The sequence below is a fragment of the Anolis carolinensis genome, chromosome 5 (assembly GCF_035594765.1).
Source record: "Anolis carolinensis isolate JA03-04 chromosome 5, rAnoCar3.1.pri, whole genome shotgun sequence".
In the NCBI taxonomy this organism is placed as follows: Eukaryota; Metazoa; Chordata; class Lepidosauria; order Squamata; family Dactyloidae; genus Anolis; species Anolis carolinensis.
Genome location: NC_085845.1, coordinates 88,493,144 through 88,517,593, shown reverse-complemented (window position 1 = coordinate 88,517,593; position 24,450 = coordinate 88,493,144). Strand labels below are relative to the sequence as shown.

General features: G+C 42.6%; 1 long non-coding RNA gene across 1 annotated transcript; it reads right to left on the bottom strand.

Annotated features, from left to right (window-relative positions):
• Positions 1 to 1,479: 1,479 nt before the first annotated feature.
• Positions 1,480 to 23,741, bottom strand: LOC134299308 (uncharacterized). Its single transcript, XR_010006492.1, has 4 exons — positions 23,311 to 23,741; positions 19,548 to 19,734; positions 1,693 to 1,939; positions 1,480 to 1,563 (listed from the first exon to the last, which is right to left on the bottom strand). It is a non-coding gene; the product is annotated as an uncharacterized LOC134299308 (long non-coding RNA).
• Positions 23,742 to 24,450: the final 709 nt, after the last annotated feature.

Here is a 24,450-nt window from a genome sequence, read left to right as displayed (position 1 = left end):
ATTACATTTCTAGGAACATCAAAGGGTGGGCTGACCTAAATAGGATGGGAACCAGGAAACAATGGTGAATCCTATCTAGGTATGCTTTGGAAAGGGGGGAAGGATTCCCTCAATCTAACTCTATCATCTATCTGACTACATTTAGACTTGAGTAGTCCAGGATGAATCCCAACAAAAAGCATGTAAGACTACAGTACAAGAGTTCTGAAATGTTTGAAATGGATGCTCAGGCTTTTAAAGAAATTGTTCATGTTATGTTGTTTTATCTTGTGTTTTAATTGTTTTAAATTACTATTTAATTATTGTGTTTCTAATGTTATGCTGTGTTGTTGTTCAGGCTTGTCCCTATGTAAGCCGCCTGAGTCCCTTCAGGGAGATGGTGGCAGGGTAGAAAAATAAAGATGATGATGATGATGATGATTTATTTTATTATGACACAGCAAACAAGATAGATATGCTGGATTTCATATCACAAAATCACAAGTCGAACACTTCCCAAGTGTCTAGGACTGTGTGATGTATTTTCGGATGATGCGCGCAGATCCCAGCAGGGTGGCCTTTTGCAGTTGGCAGATCGTAATTTTGTCAATGTCTATTGTTTCCAAATGCCAGCTGAGATATTTTGGCATGGCACCCAGATTTGAAGTTCAATCTTGAGGTCCTGAGTTTATTATTATTATTATATTATTATATTTATTATTATATTTATTATTATTATTATTATTATTATTATTATTATTATTATTATTATTATTATTTCTGGTTGCTATGGAGAGGCCACTGGTAAGTAACTTAGAAATCCATTCTCTCCATTTTTGTTTACTCGAATTCCTGCATAGAGACAGTCTTAAGCAATTGTGCAAAGTGCAGAATTTTATATTTCCTGTATACTAAACAGCAGCGGGCTGATGATTATGTAAATATTCAGCTAGACAAAAATATCCTATTTAAAAAATAATATTGTGACATTGTTGTTTTATTTCCACATTCCAAACTTTGCTACACAATAAAATAAGCTATCCAGAGGAAATGACAGCGAAGAAGGAGTGAAATCACATGGTGAACATTATGGCTGTGAGTGGTGTGGGGATAGCATTTGGTATTTTAATAGAAATAAAAATTTACAAAGATAAATGCAGTTTAAAAATAAACTGTGTTGTTTGGTCATCTGCCTGGAGCTATAGGGCAGGGGTATCCCTCCTGGTGATGAACTATTAGCTAAGTTACCCAGATCGGTTTCATATTTTATTTTTAACTGCCACAGCCAATGTTCAATACTAGTCCATGTACTTCTACAGTTCATTAGCAGAGTGCATCCATCTTCAAAGGCCTCCAGTTTGAAGGATTTCGTTGTAGTATATAAAAACATTACCCACTTGGCCACTTCTCTCATCCTAATTTTCACAAATCAGTTTTAATACTAGCTGGATCTCCCCTCAATGGAAATTGCCTGGGAAGCAAGAAAGGTGTGATACCAAGTTGCCCAAGATAGGTATCTTTATTGTTTCCAGAAGAAGCTGACTCATGCAAATTGATACCTTGTTCTTATAGCATTTGTTCAACCTTTAAAGAGAGAGAAGAAAAGAGATTTTAAGTACATTACCAAATTGTAAAAGCATGCTCCCCAAGAGTAATGGACTTTTATGATGGCTTTCAAAATTCCTGCACCTTCAGTTGAAAATAAAAACCCACCCGATGTCTGTATCTGTGATGGAAGGTTGCAGTGATTTGGTTTAATGGTGTGAAACAGATTCTCTATAGCAAAGGCACATCTTTTGTTCAATGTCAGTTGCTACCAGACAGCTCTTCTCAACTTCATCCAAGCCTGTCATGTTGTCTGTAGACTCCTTACAGTACATCTCTCCCTCCAGTCAAGGCCCAGGCACGTTCCACTCAGTTTTAGTTGACAGTATTATTCACTGTATGTGAAAGCAAAGCCCTAGAAGTGAAACAAATGATCAAAGCCACAACCAATGACTTTGGCAATGAGTAATTCAGAGCATCTGTTTGTAACTTTGCGAAGTAATGTAAACTCCAGTCATGCCGGCAGATGTCTACTGAATATCCATGGTGGACTAATTCTTCATCTGCTTTCAAGGGTTGTTTTTAAGACAGCTAAATATCAAGAATGTCTGTTACAGGTTCCTAAGAAATATATGCATGTCTGTTTATATAATGTAAGTATGTACCGAACTGAGGGGAGGGGCATTTACTGGAAAGATGTGTAAACCCTTAGTTGCCTGAATTATGTTAAAGCACTGAGCTGCTGAACTTGCAGACAGGTTCAAATCCCAGGAGCAGCATGAGCGACTGCTGTTAGCTTCAGCTTCTGCCAACCTAGCAGTTTGAAAACATGCCAATGTGAGTAGATCAATAGGTACCACTCCGGCGGGAGGTTAACGGCACTCCATGCAGTCATGCCGGCCACATGACCTTGGAGGTGTCTACGGACAACACCGGCTCTTCGGCTTAGAAATGGAGATGAGCACCAACCCCCAGAGTCAGACATGACTGGACTTAACGTCAGGGGAAACCCTTTACCTTTTATCACTGATGTTTTGTCTAATGGTCTTAAGATGCAAGATTATTGGTTTTGAAGCCATTCGTCTTAAGCTGTTAGCTAGCACCAGCCTAAAAAATAAGACTTACTGCTTTAAAACCATGGAAGAAAAGCAGACATGTACCTTATATTGTTACACAGAACATCAGCTATATTTCCCACAGCTAGCGTTCTGTGTGATGATGTTGAAGCTTGCATATCTTTGAAATGTGTCCTTTCTTTGTTTTGATAAAAGGCACTTATATATGTTTTGGAGACAGAACAAACAACTTTGAATGTCAGCCCGGGGCTATTTTTCTCTTAATCTTGTTCTGGGGACTGGTTAAAATGTGCTGCTGCTATAGTGCAACAGAAAATTGTACTTTCTCCCCAAACTAAACCTCAGTGGGGAATTGTCGAATTTCTATCCTTGTCCTCTGCCAAACTGAGGAAGCTGCCAACTAATATGCTGACTAGTGATGAGAAGAATGCTGACAGATTTGCAACCACTGGGTCTCCTGACAACATGAAGATGCTGAAGACTCAGCAGCTGAATGGGGCAACATAGATTTAAAAGCTGAGGCAGGGAAAGAGAGGAGTGATCAGAGTTGTAAAGATGGGGTTTAATTCATCTTGGCTTTGAAAGATTGTCACAGAAGGGAACAGGGATGAAACCAGCAATCCATTTCCCTAAAAAGAAAGAAAGAAAGAAATCTCTTCAGTAGGGCTGACCTTCCAATCTCCTAAGCCCCAGCTTGCCTAGTTCCTTCATTTTCTAGAGCAGTTCTAAAGAGCTGGGAAAACCTTTCTTTTTACCAGAAGTAGCCTATGTATCATAACAAAGATTCAAGAAGACAGTGGATCTAGCCAACCTTGGAAAACAGCTAGAGCTCCTATCCTGCTCTTTCAGTTGTGTTGAAGGGTTTTCCACAGCATTAGTCATCTTCTCCAATGGACTTGACTATAATGAGCTAGGAGAACATTGGGAAGCTGATACTGCCATGGCTTGCCCTTGTTTGGGTGAACGATCTTAGCAAATGAATGACTGCTGACCCTGTAGGGAACTTGGAAGCCTTTATCATCATGACAGGTAGGAAGACTGGACTTTTGAGCCTGTAATAATTTGGGATCAATACATCTCTGTGAAGTGCCTTTGTTGTGCCTTATTGGTAAACTATGACAAGAGAGATCTCTGATTGTTGTGCATTTTCTGGGCTGTATGGCTATGTTCCAGAAGCATTCTCTCCTGGTGTTTCACCCACATCTATGTTGGGCATCCTCAGAAGTTGTGAGGTATATATGCCTGCCATAGATGTGGGAAACATATCAGGAGAGAATACTTCTGAAACATGGCCATACAACCCGGAAAATGAACAACAACCCAGTGATTCCGACCATGAAAGCCTTGAACAACACAGAGATCTCTGATGTTCCATTCTATGTGTAAGGGTAAAAGGCGTAGTACTAGGCCAACAAACACATTGCCAACCAGCCAGGAAATGAGGGAGAAAGTCAAATATATGCCCTCCCTCTTCTGTAAAAAGTATCATGACAAAGTATCATGACAAACTAATTCACTGAGACATTTCTCCTATAACACCTATGCTTAAGATATATAATAATAAATAATAAATAAATGGTTTCCTATATACCTCACAACCTCTGAGGATGCTTGCCATAGATATGGGTGAAACGTCAGGAGAAAATGCTTATGGAACATGGCCATACAGCCCGTAAAACGCATAGCAACCCAATAAATAAACAATATTTTGTTGAAATTTGCTTTTCCAGAATTTAGTTCCTTCTAGAATACACATCTTAAATGTGCAATGCCGACCAAAAATTACACTGAGGGCAGAAGTCACTCAATAGCTTCTATTAGACAATCTGAAGAAATGAGCCAAACTGAGAGGCAATTCTCAAAAAAAAAGGAGCTGAAAATTACAAGATTTATAATATCAAGTTTTTTCTTCATTAGCATATAAAATTCCTAATTGGTTATATGTAAAATACTTGATTTCCTACTTACGTAATATAAAAATGGATACTAGCACTGTGTGTGCCTCTCTCACTATACTTGTGGCTCACCATAATTTGCATTTAATCTTAATAACAAAAAGCATTAATTTTTCCATGTCAATGAAGATATTTCATCCAAAGATTATGCTATTGAACTCTAAGGTCACGATGTCTATCCAGAACCAGTTGAAACTAGGTAAAGCCTTGTAGATGTATCCTTATATCTCTACAAAGCTATTCATTTTCTCTTTGTTGTAGCCATGTAGCTAAAGGGCTTGGCCTTGGCAAGAGGCTTGGAAATACATTGTTCCTTCAGTTATCTCTGGGGTTAGGTTCCAGGACCACCCGCAATTAGTGAAAATCCGTGAAGTAGGGACGCTATATTTATTTTAATATTTATACATTATTTTAGTAGTTATACACTATTTTAAGTCTTTATCAACCAATCATGTGTTGATAAATTGCCTCCTTCTCCTCCCGTTGGGATATGTTCAGTGTGCATAGGAATTTGTTCATGTTTTTTTCAATTAGTTCATACATTCTCCAGCCATCTGCCACTGGCCCGGCCCGTCCATCAAATTTTAAGACTCAATGCATCAAAAAGTTTGCCCATGCCTGATATGATATGATATAATATAATATAATATTATATATAAACATTTCTTAGAGCTCTGTGAGAAATGTTTGCTTCAAAAAGGGCTCAGTGATTGAAAAAGCTTGAGAACACTGGGCTTAGAAGAAGGCAGTAACCAAAATCAATGTCAAATTTATAATATTTAGATTCAAACAGAGCTGACTGATACTGCAAAGACTGGTAGTTTTATTTGTATCCCGCCTGTTCTCGGGAGGGACTTAGGGCAGCTTACAGCAAGTAACAGTTAAAACAATGCAAAAAAAAATTTGATGTCCCATTCAAGTGTGAACCAGATCTAATCCCATTTAGGGCACATCTACACTGACCACTGCGATCAGTTTGGAACTGGCTTGGCAAACGTTGGTTATGCTGTGTGGATAAATCTGTTTGGATCAGATCTGAGATGAATACATTAAGCATGGCTTCAAACCAGTTCCAGAATCTGCATTATTTCTCCTCCATTGCTGGTTAAGTTGTGCACCAGCACTCTGGAAGCCTAAGGGAGGTACAAGTGACATTAGGAGAAGAAGTAATCAATTACCCATTTCAGGGGGCCAGTTATCCAGATATGCCTTGATGTGTTTTTCCACAACTCCCTACCCTCTCATTCTTATATTACAAACTGCTCCATTGCAGGTACATTTCTGTAAAGCATTTTGCCTTGTGTGAATCTGACTTCACTGTGCAATGTGGTTTAGATTTTGGGCTCCCTGAAACACACTAAGGAGATTAACTTGGAGCTTCCCCCAACTTTGCTTACTGTTCTTTACCAGCTTTGATTCACACTGTAGTGTTCTTTATTGACATGCGTTTTGTATCCACCACCATCTGAAGCTAGGTTCAAACAGGATTATATGGTCAGTAGAGATGTGCCCCAGCTACCAAAAACAGATGATAATTTTCAGATTGGTATACATTAATTTTGGACCCCCCAGTGGCGCAGTGTGTTAAAGCACTGAGCTGCTGAACTTGCAGACCGAAAGGTCGCAGGTTCAAACCTGGGGAGCGGCATGAGCGCCCGCTGTTAGCTCCAGCTTCTGCCAACCTAGCAGTTCGAAAACATGCCAATGTGAGTAGATCAATAGGTACCGCTCCGGCGGGAAGGTAAGGGCGTGCCATGCAGTCATGCCGGACACATGACCTCGCAGGTGTCTACGGACAACGCCGGCTCTTTGGCTTAGAAATGGAGATGAGCATCAACCCCCAGAGTCGGACATGACGGGACTTAATGTCAGGGGAAACCTTTACCTTTACTATACAGTAATTATGTACCTTCATTCTTGATGGTGCTAATTTTACAAGCAAGACATTCAGTTAGTATATTTGCAATGCAAACACATGCCACTCTTTGTCTTTCCCACAATGAAAATATTGAAAAAGAATACCACACATGACAAAACCAGAAACTGAATTGCCATTTGAAATATTAAGATATTGTAAGACTGATAGGGCACATTCTATTTAAATCAGAGTATGCTGAAAACATGAGAAATAGATACTGAAGTGAAGGCTGAAAGCTGAAACCAGTTCACAAAGGAGTCCATTTACTTATTCCACTTTCCATTAATATTACTGAAAAGAAAAACAGTTGACTCAATTCCCAGCCCTACCAGAGCCAAGTTGCCAGTTCATAATGACCAAGAGTAGTAATTCATTTCAAGCTTCAGGGAATCAGAGATGTTGGCTTGGAATCAGCAACAAAAACTGGAAAATGATTAAAGCATTGATATTTTTACGTACGCAGAAATATAGTATGCAATCTTCTGGCAATTGTACAATCCATTCAGATGTGAATTTACCCTGCTAAGATGTTAGATGTAAAATAGAACAGGCTGCTTATAATCATTTCAACAGCAATGAAATAATTTTGAAGTATATTGACCTGTGGTTGTATGCCAGGAAGCATCTTTTGATTTATCTTTGCATTTCAACATAATCCAGACACAATGCATAATGGGGAATACTGACTTTCCAGCAAGGGATCCAACCTTGCAAAGTAGAAACTTGGAAGTAAATACATCCTATAACCGTAGCTTGAAAGGCTGATATGAATTTGAACACATGTGATGATTCCCTAATTGGTTCACTTCAGAAGAGTCCTGGTTCAATCACGACATCACCTGGATCTGTCTGAATCAATCTGATAAGCTTCTGGAAACAGGTTTCAGAAAAGTGATGGGAGGCTTAATGCATTTTGCTTAGTATGGATCCACTTTAAATCCAGTTTCTGCCTTCTGCAGAATTCTGGGACTTGTGGTTTAGAGAGGGGACTTTAAACTTTAAACTGCTCAGCCAGACAGGTCCTGGGCCTCACAAAGTGTGGTGAAGCTGTATGTCAGAAAGGACTCTTAGGGCACTTTCACACAGTGGAAAAAGTCCGCTTCGACCCAGGTTTCAAAAGCCCACGCATTTGCGGCTGGGTGTCCAGATGTTCCAGGAGAACACCCAGACACCATAACCCCCTCCCCAAACCCCCGTTAACAAGCATCAAAAAAGTAAAATAACTTACCCGTCCTGCATTTCCCTTCTGCGGACCCTCTCCTGGCACTTAGGAACAATGTGCCGGGGGGGGGGGCAAAAGTGATTTTCTTCCTCCCCCCCCCCTGCCTTCTCCTGGCACGTCACTCCTAAGCACCATGAGAGGGTCAGCAGAAGGGAAATGCCAGCTGGGTATGCTATTTTACTTTTTGATACTTTTTAAAGGGATTTGGGGAGGGGATTGTTGCCCTTGTGGTTTTCCGGGCTAATTTCGGGCAGTCCATGTCAGAGGAACTGGTAACCCTGACTGATTGATGAGCCAGATCTCACCTCTGCCCATCCATCAGATCACTCTGCAAACAGCGAAAGTGGCACCCACAAAGCACGACAACTTTGTTGTTTTAACTGCTGAATCCCAGTGACACTGAAGCTTTATTTACATTATTTACAGTGCTAAATTCCAAAGCTGTCAGGACACATGTTGCGTCTGCAAGATCAAACATGGAGCATGTCTGTCTTTCTCAGAGTCCGTTCTCTGTACACTAAAGCACCTCTGCATTCCACAGCCTGTGATGTATCTTCCTGTCACGTAGCACAAACGGAAGTCTCTGTTCATTTGCCCTTCCAGCAATCAATCAGGGCTCACTGCAATTAACCTCTTGACTGCTGGAATGCTTGCCAGAATGAAATACATACACTTTCACAGCAACAATAGATTAAACATTTCACTCCATATCACAAAAACACTAACAGTCCAGACAGCACAAGTAGTGGGTTTATCCTGAGCTTTCCACTATCATATTAATTCACCACAAACCAGGGTTTTCCTGGTTTGTGGAAAATTAATTAGTGGCTTCCAGAAACGTTGTCTGGACAGCCCTGCTGGAAGGCTCCGACAGCTAGATCATAGCATCAGAGTTGGAAGAGACCTCATGGGCCATCCAGTCCAACCCCCTGACAAAAAGCAGAAAAATCACATTCAAAGTATCCCCGCTAGATGGCCATCCAGCCTCTGCTTAAAAGCCTCCAAAGAAGGAGCCTCCACCACAGTCCAGAGCAGAGAGGGCTTCTAGGAGTCAGAGCCCAAAACAGCAGGAGGGCCAAAGGTTGTGCAGGCCTGAGATACTGGGACTCAGACTAGGGTATTCAGATATCTTAGCCTGGGCATGTCAACATGTTGTTTTCCAGCTACAGTTCTGATAAAGTTTAGCCAGCAGAGTCACTAATGAAAGATGATAGGATAAGTTTCAACATGTGGATGGCCACAAATATCCTTGCTCTGATCATAATTACATTGAAGAACTGGCTAGTTATTCATTGGTGAGGAATGTACACAAGTTGAATCTAGGCTCTGAAAATAAACCTAATATGTGCACATTTTGCATTTGTAATCCTGCATCTACACTGTAGAATGAATGCAATTTGATGCCACTTTAACTACCGTTGCTCAGTGCTATGGAATCTTGGGATTTGCAGTTTTTTTGTGAGGCACCCACACTCTTTGGTGAGGAAGGCTAAAGATCTTGTAGAACTACAACTTTTTTGACTCCATAGCACAGAGCCATGAAATTAACTGCATTTATTTGATAACAGAGGTGTACCCTAAAGGGGCATATGGAAATCATAACATTATGCTTTTTTTTATCAACTAGCTCTTTGGGAGAGGCCAAACACCATGATAAGGCATTTATGAAAATATACCTTGGCAGGTGTTTTAGAGCTTGTTAAAATCATAGTGTATTTCAAGAAACAGTCAAAGAAATAAATCTAGAGGAAGTGTGTTTGAGATCTTCTTAGCTAGATTTTTTTCCACAGGATCCCCAGATTTTCTTTTCTTTTTTTCTTTTGGCTTATATGGGGCAGGTCACTTGGCATAGTTTTTAAAAGTGATGCTCCCATATCACCTCTTCTTGCAGATGGTTGCTGCTTTGTATCTTTTACTCCAGCCAGGAAAGTCAAGCCTAGCAACTTCCTTTCTGTATTTGGAGCCAATGCTCTCAGCCAGCTGGCGCTATTCAGGTACTCTGTCTTTGTCTGCTCCATGTTGCAGGAATTCACCAGTCATTCCCGTGTTATAAAATGAAACATGAAAAAACCTAAAAACCCAAATTTCTTGGTGTCTTGGTTTTTAGGCCTGGTCCTGGGGTTATTTGGAGCATTGATTCAGAAATTTTTATTGAATAGACTGCATCAGCTCTAGTTTCTTAGATATGATTATAATCATTTTCTATGGGTGAGCAGGTAAAGATTGGTAAATGGCATATGTTCTGTATCTCAAAAACTAGCGCCGATAGGGGAAAACTGGTGCCATTTTTGGAATCTGTAGGTCAAATGTTCCCAGAAACAGGTCTAACATTTGAGGCAACAAAATGGGTGTTAGCCAATGTTATCTCAGATTTGTTTTGTTTTTGTTACTTGTATTGCAAAATGTCCCCATGTGAGGAAAAGCAGGGCACGAGGTGCATCAAGAATGAGTCTGTAGAAGAGGAACCATTGAAAGACGGCACTAGTTTCTGAAAATGTTGTGGAATCCTCAAACCCAGATATTAAGAAGCAAAACAAGAAATGAAAGTGAACTTTAGGTCATGAAATCGTGGAATGAGATCAAGCGACACAAGACTGCTTAACCGCAGATTCATGTTATTTAAAAGATGCCTTTTCTCTTGCTTTAGAAGTGGCTCTCCCAGCCAAATCAATCAAGAGGTTTCAATAAAGACTTCTCCTGGACCTAAAATGTAGCAACATTTCCTAGTATTTGCGTGAAGGGGAGGGGGACATTTTGAGGTTGTTTCCCCTCAGGTGAATGATCCTTGATGGCCTCAGAAATGTTCTTGTAGGCTCTGTATGTTTTCCCACCTCTGCATATCCTCCAATATTTTACAGATGAAAATTGGGACAGAATAAGAGTATGGTCAAAATGGTTAAAGTTATTGACAAGGAAGAGCACAAGCCAGGAGAGGATACAACTATTTACTGAATTTATTGGGAAAAGGTAAAGAAGATTTCACCTCTTCTTTACCTCTCCACCCTCCTCCAAGTTAATTGAGAGCAAACTACTTTTGCATATTGAACTCAGCAATTAAAGTAAGATGAGACCAAAGGGGAAAGTGGGAGTTCAAGAGGGCAACTGGGACATTTTAAAACCAGATGAAAAAGTGCAGTGACTGAGAACTCATTGGACTGTCCCTGCCAAATAGGGACAGTTGGAGGGTGTTTCCCCTGCTGCAAATTACTAATTTCCTCAACATTACCAGGGAAAAAGACAGCTGATATATGCAAAAAGCTCTCTGTCTAAACAAACATTCAGCATTTAATTTATGGTGACTGGGGAATCATTTAATAAAGTGTAGACTATGTTATCTTTATTATACTTCAAATATGGTTTTAGTTGGATGTGTTTTTTAATTTTTTTGTATAATTATTTTAGCTATACAGTAGAGTCTCACTTATCCAACATAAACGGGCCAGCAGAATGTTGGATAAGCGAATATGTTGGATAATAAGGAGGCATTAAGGAAAAGCCTATTAAACATCAAATTAGGTTATGATTTTACAAATGAAGCACCAAAACATCATGTTAGACAACAAATTTGGCAGAAAAAGTAGTTCAATATGCAGTAATGCTATGTAGTAATTACTGTATTTATGAATTTAGCACCAAAATATCACGATATATTGAAAACATTGACTATAAAAATGCATTGGATAATCCAGAACGTTGGATAAGCGAGTGTTGGATGTTCCGTCCCCCAGGACGATGGTTTGCCTTACTTATTGGTCGTTTGTTTTCCCTCCTTTGCATTTTGTTTCAGCCTTTGGCTGCAAAGCCCAGGAAAGGTGGCTTGAAGTCTGCAAGAGCTGGCTGCAGTTTTCTTTGCAATGATTGGTCAAAGAGTACAACATCTTAGGACCGCCCTTTTTACCAGGGTCTAGTCTCCATTTTGGAGCCTCATTTTGGCTATAGTCTTCCAACGTGCTGCAGCTGTGCAAAGCTAACTGGGACAAATCATCCTCAAAACCAGGCCAATCTAAGCCTATCCAAATTAGATAAGTATTGAATTATATTGATCTGGAATAGGAAATCTAGTTAGAGGAGCAGGGCTATTCTGCCGCTTCTAGAACTAATCTTTGCTGTAAAGATAGGGAAGGAAAGAGTTTCTCCTTCTAATATAGGCAGCGTGATTAGGGTATAGTGGTTTTATAATCACCTTTGCTTTCTGGAACCAGGGATAATTCTGTACCTAAAACCTATAGAAATTTGTTTCATTTTCTGCAACTTTAAGATCTGTGCCAGGTTTACAACCTTGTATGAATAAACATCCTTTTTTGAAGTTATCCAGACTCAGTCGTTCAATATCTATAGGACAGCTTATAGGGATTTGCAGTTCGCCCGGATAAAGGACAGCACGTTTCAGTTTTATAGTTTTTTATTGTCCGGCGGACGGCACAGTTTTGAGGTAGATCAGCGGTTTTTCCGCTTGAGCTAGCTTGCACGGCTTATAGTTTTTTATAGTTTAGGAAGTTTAGTTTAGGCCGCGGCTTTTCCGCCTGAGCTCAGTCTGCATACCTAAAGACTCTACCAGCGTCTGAGGCAGTGGAGCCCGCTCTCAGACCTGAAGGAGTCAAATAGTGGGGCTCTATTTCCTTGCTATTTGGCTCGCGTGTGCGCACGTGGCCCAGTGGCTTTCTGGGTTTGCACAGGCTGTGCAGTTCCCAGCAACGTCCAGGGCTCCCTCGGCGGTAGACCTCGAGCCGCGGAGCACCAGCGACAGTTCTTTGGCTGGCTCTGAGGCGTGAAGCCCACCAGAACCAGGCTAGAACCTGGACAGGCCTGGCAACGCTGCTGCGAGTTCGGCCGGAGCACTCGGCCGGCTTCGACCTACCTCATCGTCCTGCGGTGGTGACCTGCCTCATCGTCCTGCGGTGGTGACCTGCCTCATTGCCTGGCGGTGGTGACCTGCCTCATCGTCCTGCGGTGGTGACCTGCCTCATCGTCCTGCGGTGGTGACCTGCTTCATCGTCCTGCGGTGGTGACCTCCCTTCACAGCGGGGAGGAGGCGTCTTTTCTCTCCTCCTTTCCAAAGCCAGCCTCGGTGCTCCTTCGGCGGCAGGCCTCGAGCCGCAGAGCACGAGGTGCTTGAAAATTTGGCGAAGTCGCCATTTTGGCAGTTTACGTCACTCGGGCAAGGGAGGTATCAAGTGGCAAGTTGCTGTCAGTTGGCATTTTGCAGCTTGCCCACCAAAGTCTGGCGCCAAAGGTCACAATCTTTGTAAAGTATAGTTACTTAGTGATATATATTGCTATGGTTAAGTGCTGTGAATTGTATTATATATTGAATTTGCCTTTATTGTAAATTTACTTGCAGGTATATTGCATTTGCCTTTGTTGTAAATTTACTTGCTATTAAGAATACATAATGTCTATGCAATTTCAAGACGATACAGATGGTATACCTCCTTCTGAGGCTGAAAGTAGGAATGAAAGGCCCCAAAGGATAAAGCACCCTTCAGCCAAAATGCTAGCCCATCTAATAGACGAAAAGGAGCTCCTCCATGTGAGGTTAGGTTCGGCATGGGAGCGAATTGTAACATTGATGGTCAGAATTGAGAGCTTGGGTATTACAAGGGTGCCATCCATATTACAGACAGACCTTGAAGAGACCTTCGGTCTCTGGAGGGGTTGGTGTCTAAGATAGTCCAGGTCCTCGAGCGCATTAACGCCAAGGATTCAGAGTTAGAAATAGTGAGTGTTTTAGCTGACACTAATGAGAAAGAAAATAGGGTGAGGGCAATCCTAGCTTCCTTATGCAGCCATGAGACCAATCTTTTAAAATCACCTGCTGTGGCACTTAGTCTTAAGTCCAACCGCTCTAGCCAGGTATCTAAGCTAAGGGAGTGTGCATCATCTAAACATAGCCACTCTAGCAAGTCTTCTGCTGCTGGGAGTGCCATCTCTTCCCTAGCTGCCTTGCACATTAAGGAGGCTGCACGTCTGAAGCTAAAGAGCAAGGTAGCGGGGGCGGAGGCTGATGCTAAGGCAGCTGATCTCACCCTTCCCTTTAAAGAAGAAGAGCAACGACTGCAAATAGAACAGGCCCGTAGACAAAGCGAAATGCAAATAGAACAGGCCCGTAGACAAAGCGAAATGCAAATGGAACAGGCCCAAAGGCAAGGTGAAATAGAAATGCTTAGAATAAGGATGGATGCTACTGCCAAAAAGGTAAGGGCTGAGACTTTGGCCAAGGCCCTAATTGAGCCACTCACAGAAGAAAATGTAAGTCAGTTGCCGAAGCAGGACCCTTCTTCCAAGGTGCTTGTGCATCTTAATAGCTTAAACAGCCAGTTTTCGGATGAGGAACAGGAAGACTTCTCTCCTTACCCAGAGCAGGGCCCCAAAGTCACTTTTGAGTTTCCTGCAGAGCAGAGCGTCATAGCGGGGAGCTCACCCTTGCCCGAGCTACCTGTGCCTCCTGCTAAATCCCTAGGTCAGTCAATCAGGGCCTCAAGGCCAAGTGCTAGTTGGCCCTTACAGACAGCTGCACAGGGAGCCACCGATTCGTCAGTGGTCGATGTCATCCCTCCAAGAGGCCAAAGGTTGACGCAAGGTGCACGGTGGGAGTCCACTCCACAACAGCAAACTCCTCAATTGTTCCCTTCGACGCCAGAGTCCCAGCTTGTCTCCATCATCAGAAGCCCCAGAAGAGATCTTAAGGACAAGGGTGTCGAAAAGTTTTCGGACAAGCCTGAGGAATTTCTTCTCTGGAAGGCCACCTTCCAGAGAGCAATCAGAGACTTAAAGTTATTGCCTGAGGAAGAACTGACTCTTCTGGCTGCATGGTTGGGCCCAGCCTCATCCTCACAAGTTAAGAAGATCTACGCAGCCCACGTAGCCGATCCCGACAAAGCCCTGGAAAAGGCCTGGGCCAGGTTGCAGCAGAGGTATGGGGCCAGCACAGAGATTGAAGCATCTCTTATGGACAAGCTCCAAAGGTTCCCAGCTTTGAAACTCAAAGACTTCAAACTCTTGTGGGACCTCAGCGATCTCCTTACGGAATTAGAGTCGGCCAAGGAGAATCCAGAACTGCCCGGTTTGAAGTGCCTCGATCAGCACCTGTCCCAGAGGCAGATCTTGACCAAGCTGCCCTTCACTTTGCAAGAACGCTGGGGACAGGAGGTCTTCAACTACAAGGAGGCCCACTCCCAGGCATACCCTCCATTTTCTCATTTGGTCCAGTTCATCACCAGGGCAGCCAGAGAAAGGAATGATCCGCAGACGGGCCTTCCCACCTTATACCAAGGGACCCATCCAGGGAAGGCATCTGAAGTGGACAAGAAACCACCTAGAGAGGCCAATAGACCTGTCAGCGTAAAGGCAGTCGAAACTCAACACAAGACTGATGAACCCAGGTCGGAGGTAAAAGAGTTGCTTTGCCCTATCCACCAAAAGCCTCACAGCTTGGCCAACTGCAGGGAGTTTAGTAGAAAGTCATACAAAGAAAGGCAACAGCTAGTTCAAAAGCAGGGAATCTGCTTTAGATGCTGTGGAGCAACTCCACACTTTGCATCCAACTGCAAAGAAAACATCAAGTGTGAGAAATGCAACAGCCTCAAGCATTGCACCGCAATGCACAACTCCAATATCATCTCCCACCCCAAAGAGAACGCTTCACCAAAAGAAAAGTCAGCAGTCGAAGACACCGACAAGCCAGCCGTACCAGAGATGCAGGTGGAGGTTTCAGCAGTCGCCTGCACAGAACTATGCTCTGACTCGCACCAGTACAGAGTTTGTCATCCTATCTGCCTAGCGGATGTATATCCAGCCAAGAGCCCTTGGCTTAGAAAGAGACTCTATGTGGCCCTGGATTCACAGAGCGACGCCTCCCTGGCTACTCCAGAGTTCTTCCGCATGTTTGACCTTAAAACCAAGATGGTCGATTACACCATGACTACGTGTGCAGGAAAAAAGAAGTTGCAGGGTCGCATAGCATCCGGCTTTGTTGTCTCCTCTTGTGACCAGAAGAGACTGTTCGAGTTACCAGACCTGATTGAGTGTTCCTCCATCCCTCGGAACAAAAAACAAATTGTAACTAGAGAAGTTGTGGAGGCTCATCCACATTTGCGACGATTAAAGAATGCCATACCTGCTTTCCGTCCAGATGTGGACATTGCCCTTCTGCTTGGTGCGGACTGTCCGAACTTGTTCTATGTGAACGACCAAGTTAAGGGACCTCCAGGGGCGCCCATTGCTCAGCTGCTACCACTAGGCTGGACAGTTACAGGCCCAGTGTGCATAAACAAGATGCACCCACCATCGTCGTTGGACTCCAAGCAAGCACAGGTGCTTAAAGGTGGACGTCCTACACTTGTGCGCAGTTGCCTAAGTCACATCTCAGTCTACTGCCAAGCAATAACTCCAGAGTATTCCTCCATCTTCAAAGTCTCTAAGAGAGACGAAGCCACAGCGCTCTCGAAAGATGAGCAAAGGTTTTCGGACATTATGAATGCTCAAGTCTCACGAAGTGCAGAGGTGAAAGTTTGCAAGATGACCACAGAAATCAAGATGGGCCAAAGATCTTGCCTGGAACCACACCGTTTTGAACGTTTTTCGGAGTGGCACAGTCTTCTTAGAGCAGTAGCTAGGCTTATACATCGTTTGGCTTGCAAAGATAGTGAGCCTTTACAGGTCCAGGATATGATAAAGGCTAAGAGCGTCATATTCAGGTCAGTTCAGAGGCATGAGTTTAGTCTAGAAATAGCCAGGTTAGAACAAGGGCTTGACACCCCCAGCCGGAGTTTCTTGCGTGAGTTAAACCCATTTCTAGACAAGGAGGGCATTTTAAGAGTGGGAGGGAGGTTAGCTAAGGCTAAACTCAAAGTGTGTACAAAGAACCCCATCATTGTACCCCCCAATAGCCATATTGCTTTGTTGTTGGTTCGTCACTACCATGAGAAAATCCATCATCAGGGTAGAACTCTGACTGAGGCAGCCCTTAGAAATGAAGGTCTGTGGGTAGTTAATGCCAAAAGGTTGGTCAACAGTTGTATTTTCAAATGTGTCAAATGTCGGCGACTCAGACGAAACTGTCAAAGTCAGTTGATGGCAGAACTACCTCAGGATAGGACTTTGACAGACCCACCCTTTTCCCATGTGGGAATCGATGTGTTTGGTCCTTGGGAGGTTGTCACTAGGAAAACCAGGGGTGGTGTTGTAAATAACAAAAGATGTGCGGTTTTGTTTACTTGTTTGTCAGTACGAGCTGTCTATATAGAGGTTGCAGAGGGAATGGACACTTCATCATTCATAAACGCATTGAAAAGGTTCATAGCCCTCAGAGGGCCAATTAAGTCAATTTGGTCGGACTGTGGCACCAATTTTGCATGTGCAGACCTTAGCCAACCACTTCTGGAAGAGGTGGAAGGCCGAATACTTAAGCCAGCTTCAAACCAGAAGACTCTAGCAAACCCCAAAGGACAATGTCAAGGTGGGAAACCTTGTGTTGCTAAAGGACAAAGACTTGCCCCGCTATGCCTGGCCTATGGGCATTACACTAAAGACCTTTCCTTGCCCTGACGGTAAGGTTAGAAAAGTTCAAGTAAAGACTCATAGTAAGGACAAAATGTCTGTCCTGGACAGACCAATTAGTGACCTCGTGTTGCTTATTGGAGATGTTTAAAGTTCTAGTGTTTGTATTGTTGTGTATACAAAGGTGTTTGTATGTTTTTGATTGGTAAATTCCCACATCCTGGGAATTTAGCGGGGAGTGTTCCGTCCCCCAGGACGATGGTTTGCCTTACTTATTGGTCGTTTGTTTTCCCTCCTTTGCATTTTGTTTCAGCCTTTGGCTGCAAAGCCCAGGAAAGGTGGCTTGAAGTCTGCAAGAGCTGGCTGCAGTTTTCTTTGCAATGATTGGTCAAAGAGTACAACATCTTAGGACCGCCCTTTTTACCAGGGTCTAGTCTCCATTTTGGAGCCTCATTTTGGCTATAGTCTTCCAACGTGCTGCAGCTGTGCAAAGCTAACTGGGACAAATCATCCTCAAAACCAGGCCAATCTAAGCCTATCCAAATTAGATAAGTATTGAATTATATTGATCTGGAATAGGAAATCTAGTTAGAGGAGCAGGGCTATTCTGCCGCTTCTAGAACTAATCTTTGCTGTAAAGATAGGGAAGGAAAGAGTTTCTCCTTCTAATATAGGCAGCGTGATTAGGGTATAGTGGTTTTATAATCACCTTTGCTTTCTGGAACCAGGGATAATTCTGTACCTAAAACCTATAGAAATTTGTTTCATTTTCTGCAACTTTAAGATCTGTGCCAGGTTTACAACCTTGTATGAATAAACATCCTTTTTTGAAGTTATCCAGACTCAGTCGTTCAATATCTATAGGACAGCTTATAGGGATTTGCAGTTCGCCCGGATAAAGGACAGCACGTTTCAGTTTTATAGTTTTTTATTGTCCGGCGGACGGCACATTGGATAAGTGAGACTCTACTGTATTTTGTGTTGACACATTATTAGCTGGCTTGGGCTTCATTCTAGGGGAAAGATAGGATATAAATTAAGCAAATAAATAATTAAAATGTTACCAACCTCCCAAATAATGAAGTGGCAGCCATCTCCCTAGTTCTTTTCTGTTTTGACACTTTTTGTATCATAGTGATATATTTATTTTATCTTTGTGCAAATTTTATCAGTCATTGGCATCTAAACTGAATCATTTTGATCTTGTGTTATGCATTTCCAAGTTTGGTCCTGTTCCATTGTTGGTAGGGGGTCAGAGTTTTTCTGGATGCATGCAAACTATAACTCCCATAAATCAAGGTCAATTTCCCCTAAATGTCTCCAGTACATTCTGTTGGTCATGGATACTCTGTGTGCCAAGTTTCATCCAGGTCCATCATTCATGGTGGTCACAGTGGTCTGTGGAAGTTGGAGCTGAATTGGGTGAAGGTACTGCAGGTTCCGTTCTCCCGGAAACCACACCAGGATGTAAAGAGGGTCATGGGGAATCTGTGTGCCAAATTTGGTCCAGGGCCGTCCTTCATGGGGTCATAATGGCCATTTGAAGTCAGATCCGAAGCAGGTGAAAGTACTGTATATCCCATCATCCATGGTCCATCCTCCACCAAAGTGCACCAGGATGTGAAGTGCACCATGGGGGGGGGGGGGAGGTCTGTGTTCCAAGTTTGATCCTGATTCATCATTGGGGGGTCACAGAGGTATCAGGGAGTGAGTGAAGGTACTGCAAGTCCCATCTGTCATTCGTGTGGGTTGCAGTGGCCTGTGGAAGTGGGAGCCAATCAGAAAGCTCCCAGATACATACAAACATACAAACATACACTGACTTTTATTATATAGAGATAGATATCCCATTGAGCAATGGAAGCTCCCCATTATGAGTCTTCACAATTTACTAGTATGGCGGAGCCCCCAGTCACCCACTCTCACTTCTGGAACATGGCCACATAGGCCAAAAAACATACAACAACCCATATAAAATTTAATTTTATACTTTTCAGTGGGTTTTACAAAGATCTGTAAAATGGTTTTAAAGTTATATCTGATATTTGTAAGAATTCATTTAAATTCTGTTCATGGCTATATAACGTAAAGTTTATGAGTGAATAAATGAACAAAAAGAAGCAATTTTATATCACTTTTTTAAAAACTCAAGTTGATTGACTTGATTTGTCTACATTAACTGAGATGTGTCTTGCAGTTCTTTTGTGAATCTACTTATTCCCTTGCAAACCTAAATGACTACAAGGTCATGCCTGATATATATGCAGAAGGATATCCCAACCTGGCATGTGGAATGTTATTCTTAAATCAGAGAGAAATTTGCAGAAGAATGTCAAGATGAGTTCATGACCTACCTTACATGCCATTCTCCCACTGGCATTCCTTCTGCAGTAATAATCGAGGTCCATAATTGTGTATTAATTATAATTGGCTCTTCCCTGCTTCAGCTGGGTATATGCAAGCTTATTACTGCACTTGAAACTTACAGCAAGTCTTTCTATCATCAACCTGCTAATAGGCTGTTGGGAAGGTCCCGGGAGCCTGACAAAGGAAATTAATGCAGTCAGTAATTGCTAAAGTTCACATCACATGGCACTTCAGGAGCATCTTAACATCATGCTCCGATGTGTGAATGATCCATTAGTGGCCTAGAGGGATCATTCCCTGGCACGGAATGCTTCATTTCCAAGAGGATTCTCTGCTGTTTCTGTCTCCTCTTTTTAAGGAGATGCACTGTTATGAGAGCCCAGTGGTGGAAAGCCATCATGTGATCCATCTAGCCACCCTGGAATTCATGAACCCATTTTTTTTATCTGCATAAAGGCAAAACTATTTCTGCTGGTATGCCCACATAAAAAAGGTAATATCTCAGTCTAAAGCACACCATTCAAAGGTAACTAGGTACATATTGATGTATGTTAAACACAATTTGCATTGCAAAACATAATTGACATGCTGTGCAGGAACTAGGGGTGTGCACTGATCCATTTTTCAAATGGGCTCTGTATGATCCAGCATTTTTGGGCGCCAAATTGCTCGAGATGAAATGGACGGTGTGGCTCTAATTTTTTCTGCAGAAACATAACATGTGGTGGCCGATAATGGCTGCTTTCATTTTCTTTTGGCTATACGTGGCAGCCATGCGCATGTACACTCCATGAGCCCTGCTGTCTTAGCCAATCTGAAGAAGAAAGACACACATGTGTTTTTTAACCAAGCTGATCTATAAATACCAGCACGAGTTCTTCTATTTTCCTGTGGCATCCTGACAGTTGAGAGAGAGAGACTGGGCTAGCTAGCTCCGTGAGCAGCCTGCTGCAATAAATCACTCTGACCATGAGGTCATGAGTTCAAGGCCAGCCTGTGGCGGGGTGAGCACCCATCAATTAAAAAATAAAAAATAGCCCCTGTTCGTTGCTGACCTAGCAACCCAAAAGATAGTTGCATCTATCAAGTAGGAAATAAGGTACCACTTATAAAGTGGGGAGGCAAATTTAACTAATTTACGATGTTGGAATGAGGAAGTGCCGTCACAGTGGATGATGAAGCAGCTGCTCCCCCCTGTGGCCAGAATCAAACATCCCCTCAGGAGAAGGTTAAATTGCCTTTGCGTCTGTCTCTGTCTCGGTTCTATGTGTATATGGACATTGAACGTTTGCCCTAGATGTATATAATGTGATCCACCCTGAGTCCCCTTCGGGGTGAGAAGGGCGGAATATAAATACTGTAAATAAATAAATCTCTCAGTGCCATCACTTCTTTGGTTTGCTTTTTGCCTCAATTCTTTCCCTTTGGCAATTTAATTAAATTTACTTATTTTAATATCTTTCTGTCCTTCTTTTTTCCTTTATTTGACTAGGGAGGTGAGGGTGGGCGAAGGGTGTGTGTTGGGTATTTATTTATATTTATCATGTCAGAAGCAAACTGAGGGTACAGTTGTAATGTATTTAAAAACACAAAGTTAAAAACTTGGCATTATTACTAAATGTCCTTTGGAGCAAGGGCCTGTCTCTCCGAAAGACGAGGAGCGTGCAACGGGTTTTCCTCGGCCAGACTCTTTCCTCCAGCAAGATGTCCCTCGGTGAGCCCTCGCCCCTTGGGAAGTGCCCATGAGTGTTTCTAGGCAGCAGCGCTCATGGGCACTTCCCTTAACCAGAGGGATAATAGGGCCTCCTGGCAATCTGAGCAGTTCGGTTATCCGAGATTGGGACCGCCCCTTTATTTCGGATAACCAAGACTCTACTGTAGTTTAATGTCTAGATCCAGGGAAGTTATGCTACCCCTCTATTCTGCCTTGGTCAGAACACACCTGGAATACTGTGTCCAATTCTGGGCACCGCAATTGAAGGGAGATGTCAACAAGCTGGAATGTGTCCAGAGGAGGGCGACTAAAATGATCAAGGGTATACTCTCAGAATGTTGTGATCTTTGTAAAGTTAGTGACAATTGGCATGTGGGGGTGAATTGTTCCCTTTCTGTGTGTGCTCTAAATAACCAATACCAAATGCCTTTTGAATCATACAGACCTTTGTGCAGTTCTTAAAAAATCAAAGCAAACACATAAGGAAACACTGGAACATACTAGTGACCAGGCTGATAAAATTATGAAGTGGAGACAGGTAAAGTGCGGAACTAGGGCCGGCTGGACACCCACCCCTTAAGTTAACCAGCTCTCCAAAGAAGGGAAAGGTGGTGTGACACTGTAGGGCAGGTGGCAGAGGTAACACCATCTGAGAATAAACAACAATGGACATCCTCTACCAGGCCGGAGGTGGCTGGAGGTCAGAACTTGCACCAATAATGAGGCACCTCAGGTGGAAGCGAATCAGAGAATGCAATATCAGCAGCTGTGTCCAAGTTTTACCCTTATTTGGAAAGCTATTATTTCTTTCAGTCTAACTCTAGGCACTATGTTTGTAATAGTGTTTGGCCCGGGCTGTGGCGCAAGCTGGTGAGCAGCCAGCTGCAGCCAGCTGAGACCAATCACTCTGACCGAGAGGTCATGAGTTCGAGGCCAGCTCGGAGCCTGCGTTTGTCTTCTGTCTTTGTTCTATGTTAAGGCATTGAATGTTTGCCTTATATGTGTAATGTGATCCGCCCTGAGTCCCTTTCGGGGTGAGAAGGGCGGAATATAAATACTGTAAATAAATAAATAAATACATAATTTTCTTTAATGAAAATATGCAATGTGATGACAGAAACAAAGTTTTTGCAGTTTAATATACTTTTACATGTTGTTATGATAGATCCAATTTAGAAATGACATTTATAACTCAGGAACAAAAATCATGTTACACAGTGTATTTTATGCTTTTCATTTCTAAACTGCAAAAAGGCCATTAATATATGGAGTTGCGTAATTGTGAAATACAATCATGGGGCCACATATTTGCAAGATGGCACAATTATGCAAAATGAAAAGATGTGAAATATCAAAGGTTCTCATCCTGGTAGGTATCCCCTATCTTTGATAGCATGACTGCTGCGGAATAAGAGCTACATACAATTCACATCTAGGTACAGGTCCCTTTATCCTGATGTGAACTGATTACATTTAATTCTCAGATCCTTCAGGATCCTGTGAAGATCTCAGTACTGCTGTAATAATTTCTCATGAGTATAGAGACATAGCCAGATGCATCTCCAGTTCCACCTGCACCCCACAAAGCACATAATGACCTGGGGTAGAGGTGGGGGGTTAGGTGTAAGTAGTTGTATAGTAAATCCAGAGTAGATGCTTTGGCCACAGTGGAAGGAGGGAGGACATTCCAGTCTCCGCAGTACCCCTCCTCCCAAGGCACAAACTTACACATGTATAGGCCACTAACAGGATATTTATTTATTTTTATTTATTTCCCTCATTTCTATCCCTCCCTTCTCACCTGAAGGGACTCAGGGCGGCTCACAGTCTGGCAAAAATTCAATGCCAATATACAATACAAACAGATAACACATAAGCAATTAAAACAATTGGATAATTTAACAAAATACAATAAATACATTTAAAACAATAGAATATAAAATGCTTATGAGCATGTTTATATTAAAAAAACCAGAGATTTAAGCATATTTTGTTAGTACAGACAGTGCCCAAACATCAGCTTACAAATGACTCACAGTTAAGAACGACAGGAAGTGAGGGAAATCTACCCCTCGGCAGGTAAATTCATCTCTGAAAGAGCCATCACAGGAAGAAGATGTCTCCACCGATGCTTTATCACCAATCCCTGTTTCCACAACGAGCCACATTTTTCAGAAAACAATTATCTATGTAGCAAAATTGAAACTGAAATAAAGGAAATTGAAATTGAAATAAAGGAAAAGACCACAGCTATTGAATTGTATATCCAGGTTTCCAGATTTACAAACTTCACATTAGAGATGTGTGCAATATTTGTCTCATTTGTGTTTTTGTTTCATATTGTCCATTCGGATGGCACAAAACAGAAAGACCCCCAATGAAACAAAAACTGCCTCAAAATGAAAGGCAGGTGGGAACCAATATTGGATTGATCAGCTTTGGGCCCTGCGTTGCCCGAGCACATAGGCACAAAGCCTGCACCCATAGACCCAAGGTTCCCGGGCCTATGGGTGCAGGCTTTGGGCCTAGGCACCCGGGCCTTGCAGGACTTACCATCAAGTGTTGAGTAAGGAGCGATCCTTACTCAATACGACTGTACGTCCTGCAAGACCTGGCTAGGCACAGCCCAAAGCCTGCACTCATAGGCCTGGGCATCTGGGCCTAAGGGTACAGGCTTTGGGCCTATGCACACAGGCCTGGCCGGGGGGGGGGGGGGTTGGGGGGGTTGAGTTGTCATGTGCCTTCCCCCCCTCCCTGGCTCCTGCTGTGGCCTTGCCGGCGCCTCCCCCCTCCAAAAAACAAACAAAACAAATGTTTGACGTCCCAATTTTGGGAGACGAAAACAGATCAGGGCCTTGACAAAAGCCGGGACACAAAACAGAGCAAGGTAAGTCCCAAGAGCCCATCTCTACATCACATCCTTACTGCATTTCAATTCAATTTTCCTCACTTGCAGACAGGGGAACAGTCCCTTCCCTTAGGACATCATTAAAAGTGATATGCAATAAATTACACACACATTCACATTGCTCATAAACATTAATATAATAAGGCAGTGATTCATTCTGTTCTTTGTAATAAAATTTTAGCAGGTATCCTATTTGGTTAAAGGAACAATAAACTTCAAAATTCTCACCAGCATTTCATTCCCCCCAAATGTCTATCAGATGAGAACA